The 12,605-nt window shown below is 42.8% G+C and overlaps 1 protein-coding gene across 3 annotated transcripts in view; it reads right to left on the bottom strand.

The window, feature by feature from the left end:
* The window catches only part of LOC116535760 (zinc finger protein 16), an 88,804-nt gene that overhangs the window by 2,766 nt on the left and 73,433 nt on the right, over positions 1-12,605 (bottom strand). The gene's annotated exons all lie outside the window — the stretch shown is intronic.

Genomic DNA, 12,605 nt, shown 5'->3' with positions numbered 1-12,605 from the left:
TTTTTTTTTTTTTTTTTTTTTTTTGAGACGGAGTTTTTTTGCTCTTGTTACCCAGGCTGGAGTGCAATGGCGTGATCTCGGCTCACCGCAACCTCCGCCTCCTGGGTTCAGGCAATTCTCCTGCCTCAGCCTCCTGAGTAGCTGGGATTACAGGCACACGCCACCATGCCCAGCTAATTTTTTGTATTTTTTAGTAGAGACGGGGTTTCACCATGTTGACCAGGATGGTCTCGATCTCTTGACCTCGTGATCCACCCGCCTCAGCCTCCCACAGTGCTGGGATTACAGGGTTGAGCCACCGCGCCCGGCCGACACCACTCTTTACATATTTTACCCTTTGTTCTCTCCACACTGCCATGTGTGAGTCTTATCAGCTACCTCCAGTTCTCTCAGTACACGCTAATGGCATTCATCTTGGTCTTAGGAGTCACTAGTGTGGAGAGAGACCCTGTTGCACACAGAGATACATAGCTGGCTCTCAAGGCATGGCAGGTTGAGTTGCATGGAGGCATCACTCAACCATATCTGTGTGGAATGTCAGATTCCATCCTATTCAACAGAGGTCCCTTTAGACACTGCTATGTCCTGTCAAGGCCACCTGTACCTTCAAAAACCTGCAATCCTGATTGGTTTGCTAGACAGCTTTTGGCCTAGTAACAATGTGCATCATCTTTCTGCAGGCCGAAAATGCACACAACGCTCCGTGACTGCCAGAAAAGACTTCAGCACCACCCTTTCTCCTCTTCACACCTGCAGAACAAAGAAACCCTCATGTCCCTGCGTCCCTTACTCATATGAAGATGCAGAGTCTCTCATTCAAACTGACATCCCAGGCCACACTGCCACCTGGATGCTGAGCAGCTTCCCTGGCCTCCAACCTCCCCTCCTGCCCACAGCCTGGTGACATCAGACCCAGCAACATCATGCACTCAAACATCCTGTCAGTGCCTCTTGGGCCTGTGTGTGACCCAGGCCCTCCCACACCCAACCTCCACCTCTGCCCCTGCTATACTCTGAGCAGGGCAGATGTGTCCACCTTTGGGTCTGCCCTGCCCAGAGCACTCTCCACATGGCCCTCGGGCTGCCTGCTTCCCTTCCACAGGCTTCACTGGAGAGCCCTTTCATGATCATAAATGCCAGCACCCTACCCAGTTTACTCGCCACCATCCTGGCTATCTCTCGCAGCCTGGATCACTCCCCGATACAGGACTGCATCCCCAAAAATGGAAGCCCTCTGGTATAGCTGCAGTCAGTAGTGCTGACTGGGTGGTGAAGGATGCCCCTCGAATGCCCCTCCCACCCACCTCCTGGGCCCATCCTGCTCCCTCACTGCCTCTCCCCGTCTGGGACTTCCAGATTCTACCATAAAAGCATTCCATTTCTGCCTCCAGTCTGAATTGTCTGTTCCCAAGGAGCTGTGGTGTCAATGCAGATCCAATCTGGCCACTGGGCCAGCCCTCACCATGACCCTCCTGGTACCTGCCCCTCTGCCCACTGCATTCTTGGTGACACTTCATGCTGGGTCACTTGACACCTGTGGCTCAGACACTCTGTATTGTGCTGCTTTCAGCCAGAACACCCTCTTGTAGCTGCCTGCCTCCTGGAGTCTGGGATCAGGCTTCTCCTCTCCTGCCGAGCTGCCCTACATGCCAGCACACAGATGCAGGTATCTTTCTTTACCACCCTGTTACCTCTTGGCAGGCCTACTGATATACATTTCACATGGGCTGCAGGAGCCCTCCCCATGTCCCCCACCAGCTTCAGCTCTCCATGTCAGAAGCCCAAGCCCTGGCTCCAGGGGGTGTCTGGGAAGTGTGGCATCTAAATGCTGCTGGGCTCCCAGGAGCAATGAGGGATGGGGGCTGCTGGGACAGGTGAGGTCTGAACAGAATTCTTCAGCCCTGACAGGGATGTCCTGGGACTTGCTGTCCCATCATCCTCTGCCCCTGCCAAACACTGACTTAGGAGACCCTTGCCCTCTTCTGGCTGTGTGGAGAAGTGACCCAAGGAAGGATGAAGAAGGATGTGCCAACAACAGAGACAGCAATCAGAAAGGCATTTCTGTGAAGGGTCAGAGAGGAGCTGTGTTAGGCGTTATGGCTGTATGATCTTTGTCATATGGTCTTGTTTTTAAAACCCTTGAAAAACACCACAAAACCATTCTTAGCTTGCAGGATGTAAAAACCAGCCCACTAGCTGGGTTTGGTGACCTCCAACTGAGATGAGATGTCACTGGTGTGGACCAGGAGATGGTGACCACGAGGAACTGGTTTTCTAGCCCAAGCCACTGTTTAGATAGATAAAGGACTTTTATAGAGATAGGAACTAAAGATGAATTCTGTAGGTAAAATGGTGAGAGATCGCTTTTTGGATGGACTAAATTCAATGTAATTCTTCTGTGTAATATAAGAACTGTGGGGAAAAAATGAGTTCCTCTATAGAAAGGAAATAGAAAATAAAAACTATTATTTTCCTGTAAGAAAATCTTTTTTAAAAGTCAGTAAAATTTGGGCTTAAGGGTGAAGGAAAAAACTTGAAAGCAAATACAGTTGCTTGCACTGTACAGACACCCAATTGGAGAAAAGGACAAGGGCTCTGAGCCCTTCTAGAATGAAACACGCCTGCAGAGGAAACATCTTTATGATTAAAGACTTGCAATGAGTGACTTCCAGGTTTGTGAAACAGCTTAGATAATTACTAAGGTCATAAACCATGCTTGTGTGAAGGCCATGTGTGACTGTGACACATCCACGGTTGCATCACAACTTCCCTCAGGGCCTTGGCTGGGCTGTCTGTTGAACAAACCCCAGAGGCACCTCACACTCAGGTCGCGGGTGGGGGAGCTCCTTAGTTCTTCATCTCCTACAGCAAGTTGTTTTCATTTGACTTAAAAATTTGCTGGGGGGAAATTCACATAACATAAAATCATTCTAAAATGAGCAATTCACTGGTATTTAGTACATCTATAATGTTATGCAACCACTACCTCTATTTTCAAAACACTCCCATCACTCCAAAGGAAAACCTCTTACCCATGAAGCAGTTTATCCCCATCCACCGCTCCCTCCAGCTCCTGGCAATCATCAATCTGGATTCGGTCTCTACGAATTTACCTATTCTGGATATTTCATATAAATGGAATTAAATAGTATGTGACCTTTTGTGTCTGGCTTCTTTCACTTGGCATGTTTTGGAGATTCATCCATGTGTAGCATGTACAGTACTTCCTTTTCATGGATAAATTATACTCATTTGTATGTAGATACCACAATTTATCATTCATCCATTGATGGACATTTGGGCTGTTTGCACCTTTTGGCTATCATGAATACTGTTGCTGTGAACATGATATACATGTACTTGTTTGAGTACGTGTCTTCAATTCTTTTGAGTATATACCTAGAAGTGGTACTACGTTCAAACTTTTGAGGAACCACCGAATTATTTTTCAGAGTAGTTGTGCCATTTAACATTCCTGGCAGCAATGTATGAGGATCCCAATTTCTCCACATCCTCTTGAACACCTTTTACCTTTTGGTTTTTTGATTATAGACATCCTCATGAAAGTAAAATAGTACTCTCATTATGGTTTTGATCTGCATTTCTCTAATGACCAATATTAAACATCTTTTTTTTTTGAGATGGAGTCTCATTCTTGTTGCCCAAGCTGGAGTGCAATGGTACGACCTCAGCTAATTGCAACCTCCGCCTCCCAGGTTCAAGTAATTCTCCTGCCATAGCCTCCCAAGTAGCTGGGATTACAGGCACCCTCCACCACCACGTCTGGCTAAATTTTGTATATTTAGTAGAGACAGGATTTCACCATGTTGGCCAGGCTGGTCTTGAACTCCTGACCTCAGATGATCTACCTGCCTCAGCTTCCAAAAGTGCTGGGATTATAGGCATGAGCCACAGCACCTGGCCAATGTTAAGCATCTTTTCTTTTGCTTGTTATCCATTCATATATTTTCTCTGTAGAAACGTTTATTCAGGTTATTTGCCCATTATTTATTTATTTATTTATTTGATGAAGTCTTTTTTTTTTTTTTTGGGACGGAGTTTCGCTCTTGTTACCCAGGCTGGAGTGCAATGGCACGATCTCAGCTCACCGCAACCTCCACCTCCTGGGTTCAGGCAATTCTCCTGCCTCAGCCTCCTGAGTAGCTGGGATTACAGGCATGCGTCACCATGCCCAGCAAATTATTTTGTATTTTTAGTAGAGACGGGGTTTCACCATGTTGACCAGGATGGTCTCGATCTCTTGACCTCGTGATCCACCCGCCTCGGCCTCCCAAAGTGCTGGGATTACAGGCTTGAGCCACCACGCCCAGCTATTTGATGAAGTCTTGCTGTTACCTAGGCTGGGGTGCATGGCAGGATCTTGGTTCACTGCAACCTCTGCCTCCCAAGTAGCTGGGATTACAGGTGCATGCTGCCAATCCCAGCTAATTTTGGTAATGTTAGTAGAGACAGGGTTTCACCATGTTGGCCAGGGTGGTCTTGAACTCCTTACTGTAGGTGATCCACCCACCTCAGCCTCCCAAAGTGCTGGAATTATAGATGTGAGCCATCATTCCCAGACCTTTACCTGTTTTTAAATTGGGTAGCTTGTGTTTTGTTGTTGAAATGTAAGACTTTTATATATCCTATATACTACACCCTTATCAAAAGTATGATTTGCAAATTTCCCCCCATTCTGCATGATGTTTTTTCACTTTTTTTTTTTTTTTTTTTTTTTTTTGAGACAGAGCCTTGCTCTGTCACTCAGGCTGGAGTATACTGGAACAATCTCAGCTCACTGCAACCTCTGCCTCCTGGGTTCAAGGAACAGCCTCCCAAGTAGCTGGAACTACAGGTGTCACCACACCCAGCTAATTTTTGTACTTTTAGTAGAGATCCATTTTCGCCATGTTGGCAAGGCTGGTCTTGAACTCCTGACATCAGGTGATCCACCTGCCTTGGCCTCCCAAAGTGCTGGGATTACCTGCGTCAGCCACCACGCCCAGCTTCTTTTTACTTTCTTGTTAATATGTTTTGATATTCAAGTTTTAAAATTAGATAAAGTCTTATTTTTTTTCTCTTGTTGCTCCTGCTTTGGTGCCACATCTAGGAATCCATTGCCAAATCCAAGATTTGGAAGATTTATCCCTATGTTTTCTTCTAAGAATTTTAGAGTTGTTAACTCTTATATTTAGCTTGTTGACCTATTTGGAGTTAATTTTTGCATATGGCATAAGGTAGCGGTCCAACTTCATTCCTTTTTTGAGACAGAGTTTCACTTTGTCATTCAAGCTGGAGTCCAGTGGTGACCACAAATGACTGTAGCCTTGAGCTGTTGGGCTCCAGTAATCCTCCTGTCTCAGCACCTCTGGTGGAGGCACCACCACACCTGGCTAATTTTTTTAATATTTTTTGTAGAGACAGAGTCTTGCTATGTTGCCCAGGCTGGTCTCAAACTCCTAGTCTCAAACAATCCTCTCACCTTGGACTCCCTAAGTGCTGGGATTACAGGCATGAGCCACCACATCTGGCCCCAACTTCATTCTTTTACATTTGGATATCTACTTGTCTCAGCACCATTTGCAGAAGAGCTATCCTTCCTCATTGATTGAAAGGTCTTGATACTCTTGTTGAAAACCGATGTGCCACACATGTATGGGCTTATTTCTGGACTCTCAATTTGATTCCAATAGGCTGTATGTCTATCTTTATTACAGTACTACCCTGTTTTGATTACTGCAGCTTTGTTACTTACTTACTTTGCAGTAAGTTTTACCTGGAAACTTACTATATCATTTGTTCTTTTTTGTAATTGTTTTGACTACCCAGGGCTCCTTGTAACGCTGTATAAATTTGAGGATTGACTTTTCTGTTTCTGCAAAAAAAGGCCATTGTAATTTCGACAACAATTGCACTGAATCTGTAGAACACTCTAGTGTTGGAATTCACTCAGGATGGTTGGCAAAATATTAAGGGAAATACTAGGGAAGTTATAGATTATAATTTCAAACCTGTTGGAAGGCCGAAAGGTTTTAGTGAGACAGCCTGAAGGCAGCCAGTTCTTACATTAGAGCATTAAGTAATAGGATAAAGATGAGGATAATAAAAGCTTCCCCAATTAAGTCTGCTTACCTCATATTCCTTCGTCTCTACTCTGTTTACTCATGTAAACTTTGTGCTGGATGGTCCTCTCAGGGGAGGTCAAAGGGCAATTATCCATTAATGGTGCTTAGTCTGGGCCCCAGAACCAAAAGCTTTTATCAATCGTAAAACCACTTTTTTAACCATGTTAATTATCCACAAGCATGCTGACTTAGAACCTCTATCATTAAATCTATACTGAATAAATGTGAGGAAGGACAAGAAATAGGGTTAGCCACAATCACCCTCTGAAAGCAGCTGACAGCCATCCCTAGCCCATCTATGACACTGTACTCTGGTGTGTGAGTGAATTTATTCATCTGTCACTGAGTCTGGGTCTGTAGAACAAACCTCTGCAGGTGGTGATCAGCATCTAAGGTGGCGACCCCAATGTGACCAATGCCATAGCCGGTGCCCCCATGTGAAGAGAGCCGATGTGATCGACGCCACAGCTGGTACCTCTGTATGAGGAGACCGAACTGAGTCATCATTACAGCAGGTGCCCGAATGTGGAGCAAACCGACATGATCATTGCTGCAAAGATGGAAAGAGGCAGACCCCCTGAAAATGGAAGGTACAGAGATCAAGTGGTCAAGTCAAATAATCACTGAGTCATTGGTACCCACTGGGGATGGCCAAGCTCAGGAGGGATTGTTTCAGGCTAGGGATTCATCATGGGACAGCAGTTATCAGCACAACAGAAATAGCATCAGGCTCAGTTAAAGCAGTTAATTCAAACTGTTGTTTCCCAAAGCCCATGGTTCCAGGCAGAGAGCATGCTAGACATAAAGTTCTGGGAACAAGCGGGGAGAAATGCACAAAGGCATCCAATGAACAGGAAAAAAGACAAAGTGGACACTACAGCTATAGATCCTTGTCATAAGCAAGCAGCATTACAGAAGAAACTCTTACCCTGCCCAGTAACTGATGATCAGCAAGGCAATCAAGTATACGTTTATAAAAACATAAGAAAAAAGGCATTGGAGGCAGAAACCACATAGCTAAACAGACGGTAGGTGAAAGAACAGACTGGCAGGGAAGCTCTACGCAAGCTGGCAGCTACAGCTGAGGCAGAGGGAGCGAGTAATAGGAGAAAAATCTCACAAACCCAGAGCCAGCAAAGGCTACCAGGAATTTAGCCTGCACAGCAGAAAAAAGAGATGATAAGCCAGGCCCGGTGCACCTGAGTTAACCTGCTAGGGAGGGGCAGGAGGTGTGCACAGGAAGGTCCACCCAGCAGCCTCCCGAGGATGGGGGGAGGAAGCAGGGCACACAGAACACGGGGCAGGCAAAGAGTGGCACCTAGGCAGGTGCAGCATGGCTGCTGTCCTGGGATCCACACCACTGCCTCTGGCTCTGCAGACATCCACAGTGAAATTTCGTGTGTTCTTTGTATACAGCAACATCCCAAATGGTAATTCTCTGCTAAAATTCAAGTTAAATTTAAATTCTAATAATGGCCATTGTTATTTCTCTCTTACCCTTAACATGGCTTTTTTAAAATCCAACTTAAGTAAAACAGTAACCTCTGAAAGGAGAGAGATTATTACAGAAGGCCCAAGAATTAAAAAGCAATTAAAAGCTAGGCATGTTAAACCACACATTACCCTTTAAAGGAACACTTTAAACCAAATTAAATAATATTTGTTGAATTAAGAAGTCAAAATGTTATACCCATTCTCAGAAAGGGAAGAAAATTTTCATGTAACTGTATTGCAAACACATATATGAAACACTGATTAGAGGCAGTCTTTGCTCAGCTAGTGAGTCACTGTTTTCAGAACTGTTTGCCAGTTTAAAGTCCATAAATTTGGTCACCTTGAAAACTCAATTACAAGATTAAAGATATTCTGCCTGTGGCTCTAAGCACATAGTTAAAGTATATTCTAACCTACTCTAAAAGTGACCACATAATTGGAAGTAAATCACTCCTCAGCAAATGCAAAAGAGCGGAAATCGTAACAATCAGTCTCTCAGACCACAGTGGAATTAAGTTAGAACTCAGAATTGAGAAACTAACTCAGAACCGCACAGCTTCATGGAAATTAAACAACTGGCTCTTGAATGTTGACTGGATAAACAATGAAATTACGGCAGAAATAAAGATGTTCTTTGAAACCAATGAGAACGAAGACACAACATACCAGAATCTCTGGGACACATTTAAAGCAGTATCTAGAGGAAAATATATAGTAATAAATGCCCACCTGAGAAGCAAGGAGAGATCTAAAATCGACACCCTATCGTCAAAATTGAAAGAGCTAGAGGAGCAAGATCAAAAAAGCTCAAAACCTAGCAGAAGACAAGAAATAACTAAGAACAGAGCAGAACTGAAGGAGATAGAGACACAAAAAAACCCTTCAAAAAACCAATAAATCCAGGAGGTGGATTTTCAAAAAGATCAACAAAACAGACAGACTACTAGCCACATTAATTAAAAAAAAAAAAAAAAAAGAGAGAGAGAGAATAATCAAATAAATGCAATAAAAAAATGATAAAGGGGATATCACCACAGATTCCACAGAAATACAAACCATCATCAGACATTATTACAAACAACTCTATGCACGTAAACTAGTAAACCTAGAAGAAATGGCTAAATTCCTGGACACTTGCATCCTGCCAAGCCTAAACCAGGAAGAAGTCGAAACCCTGAATAGACCAATAACAAGGTCTGAAGTTGAGGCAGAAATTAATAGCCTACCAACCAAAACAAGCCCAGGTCCAGATGGGTTCACAGCCGAATTCTACCAGACATACAAAGAGGAGCTGGTACCATTCCTTATGAAACTATTCCAAACAATACAAAAAGAGGGAATTCTTCCCAAATCATTTTATGAGACCAACATCATCCTGATACCAAAATCCGGCAGAGACTCAGCAAGAAAAGAAAACTTCAGGCCAATGTCCATGATGAACATAGAGCAAAAATCTTCAATAAAATACTGGCAAACCGATTGCAACAGCACATCAAAAAGCTTATCCACCATGATCAAGTAGGATTCATCCTGGGGATGCAAGGCTGGTCCAACATACGCAAGTCTATAAACATAATTCACCATATAAACAGAACCAAAGACAAAAGCCACATGATTATCTCAATTGATACAGAGAAGGCCTTGGACAAAATCAACAGGCCTTTATGCTAAAAACTCTCAATAAACTAGGTATTGACGGAACGTATCTCAAAATAATACAAGTTATTTACGATAAACCAACAGCCAATATCATACTGAATGGGCAAAAACTGGAAGCATTCCCTTTGAAATCTGGCACTAGACAAGGATGCCCTCTCTCACCATTCCTATTCAATACAGTACTGAAAGTTCTAGCCAGAGAAATCAGGCAAGAAAAAGAAATAAAGGGTATTCGAATAGGAAAGAAGGAAGCCAAATTGTCTCTATTTGCAGACGACATGACTGTATATCTAGAAGACCCCATCATCTCAGCCCAAAATCTCCTGAAATTGATAAGCAACTTCAGCAAAGTCTCAGTATACAGAAACAATGTGCAAAAATCACAAGCATTCCTATACACCAATAACAGACTTAAAGAGAGCCACATCAAGAACTAACTGCCATTCACAATTGCTACAAAGAGAATAAAATACCTAGGAATACAACTAACAAACAATGTAAAGGGCCTGTTCCAGGAGAACTACAAACCACAGCTCTACAAAATAAGAGCGAACACAAACAGATGGAGAAAAATTCCATGCTCATGATTAGAAAGAATCAATATCGTGAAAATAGCCATACTGCCGAAAGTAATTTACAGATTCAATGCTATCCCCATCAAGCGACCAACGACCTTCTTCACAGAATGGAAAAAAACCACCTTAAACTTCATATGGAACCAAAAGAGAGCCCGCATAGCCAAGTCAATTCTAAGCAAAAAGAACAAAGCAGGAGGCATCACACTAACGAACTTCGAACTATACTACAAGGCTACAGTAATCAAAACCGCATGGTACTGGTACCAAAACAGAGATATAGACCAATGGAACAGAACAAAGGTCTCGGAGGCAACACAACACATCTACAATCATCCGATCTTTGACAAACCTGACAAAAACAAGCAATGGGGAAGGGATTCCCTGTTTAATAAATGGTGTTGGGAAAAATGGCTAGCCATGTGCAGAAAGCAGAAACTGGACCCCTTCCTGACACCTTACACTAAAATTAACTCCAGACGGATTAAAGACTTAAACACAAGACCTAACACCATAAAAACCCTAGAAGAAAATCTAGGCAAAATCATTCAGGACATAGGAGTAGGAAAGGACTTCATGACCAAAACACCAAAAGCATTGGCAACAAAAGCCAAAATAGACAAATGGGACCTAATCAAACTCCGCAGCTTCTGCACGGCAAAAGAAACAGTCATTACAGTGAAATGGCAACCAACAGAATGGGAAAAAATGTTTGTAGTCTACTCATCTGACAAAGGGCTGACATCCAGAATCCACAAAGAACTAAAACAGATTTACAAGAAAAAAAACAAACAAGCCCATTCAAAAGTGGGCAAAGGATATGAACAGACACTTTACAAAAGAAGACATACATGAGGCCAACAAACATATGAAAAAATACTCATTATCAATGGTCATTAGAGAAATGCAAATCAAAACTACATTGAGATACCATCTCATGCCAGTTAGAATGGTGATCATTAAAAAAATCTGGAGACAACAGATGCTGGAGAGGATGTGGAGAAATAGGAACACTTTTACACTGTTGGTAGGAGTGTAAATTAGTTCAACCATTGTGGAAGACAGTGTGGTGATTCCTGAGGGACCTAGAAATAGAAATTCCATTTGACCCAGCAATCCCATTACTGGGTATATATCCAAAGGATTATAAATCATTCTACTATAAGGACACGTGCACACGAATGTTCATTGCAGCACTGTTTACAATATCAAAGACCTGGAACCAACCCAAATGCCCATGGATGATAGACTGGACAGGGAAAATGTGGCATATATACACCATGGAATATTTTGCAGCCATCAAAAATGATGAGTTCATGTCCTTTGTAGGGACATGGATGAACCTGGAAACCATCATTCTCAGCAAACAGACACAAGAACAGAAAATCAAACACCACATCTTCTCACTCATAGGCGGGTGTTGAACAATGAGAACACATGGATACAGGGAGGAGAGCATCACACACTGGGGTCTGTCGGGGGGAAATAGGGGAAGGACAGCGTGGGGTGGGGAGTTGTGGAGAGATATAGCATGGGGAGAAATGTCAGATATAATTGATGGGGAGGAAGGCAGCAAATCACACTGCCATGTGTGTACCTATGCAACAATCTTGCATGTTCTTCACATGTACCCCAAAACCTAAAATGCAATATAAAAATAAAAATAAAAATAAAAAAATGTACCTTTACTGTGTGTAAACATATTGGTTATAAGTTAAAGAAGTAACATCTAGTTTTTCTGTAAACAAGACATTAAGATAAAGCAGTACAAGTTTTTTTTTTTAAAGTACTAACCTGCTCTTTTACAAAGATTATAAAAGGTCTCCTAGCAGTTCTAGAATTTCTGGTACACTAGCACTAGTCTAGAGACTGTGTCCTCATCAAAGGATGGAAAGAAGAAAAAACTCGAGCCATCCTAAGAAAGACTCTACAGGATACACAACTGCAAACAATGCAGCTTCCACAGACAACACAGCCCTGGATATCACCTGGAGAGTGCTGAAGAAGACAACACAGAAGACAAAGCAAATCCTGCTCTGGACAGAGACGTCATTCACTCCGGGTAACTTGTTTATTTTTTATTCTCTTGCTTTGCCTGCAACCTGTACTTACTACACTCTATCAAGCCCATCTTCTAATCTATATTTTTCTGCCCTGTAACTTAAAACTAACACTCCCTTCAAAGCTACTAACAACCCAACTGCTTAACTAAAAGAGATTAACTTATCCCCAGTGAAGTTCCTCATTAATAGCATACAGTGAACTGAGATGTCAAGTAACACTACAGGTCAGACACAAAGATTCATAGTTATGCTTATAGCCTTTATATTCTCAGTCACAGTCATCCTAGCAACTGCCAGCATTGCAGTGGATGAGGTGAAACAACACCTCTAAGGAACCTTTCAAGACAATTTAACATCAGATGTAAAGCAATTTAAAACTAAACTTCTAGAATCCCTTCACACTATAGATCTGCATACCCAACAAACAGCCATGTGGAAAGGTGTGGGAGATCCTCTCTCCCAGTTAAACTCCCATTCCTAGGAGTCACTCTTTGACTAGAAAAGAATGTTGCTAATTGTACTCAGAATTGTCTTATGTTATTTATTAATTCTACGATACAAAGCCGGAATGAGAGCAATGACCGCCTCACCTGACAGACCCATGGCTGAATGCATCAGTAGCTGGTAGACAACATAGCCTAAAATTAATAACAGAGAAGGGGGAGATACTGGGATCCACTCAGGGTGGC

Source organism: Sapajus apella, unplaced genomic scaffold, assembly GCF_009761245.1.
Source record: "Sapajus apella isolate SASKATOON/1434 unplaced genomic scaffold, GSC_monkey_1.0 scaffold3, whole genome shotgun sequence".
NCBI classification, from domain to species: Eukaryota; Metazoa; Chordata; class Mammalia; order Primates; family Cebidae; genus Sapajus; species Sapajus apella.
Note: the sequence above shows the minus strand (reverse complement) of the source record. Positions and strands in the feature narration are given on the sequence as shown.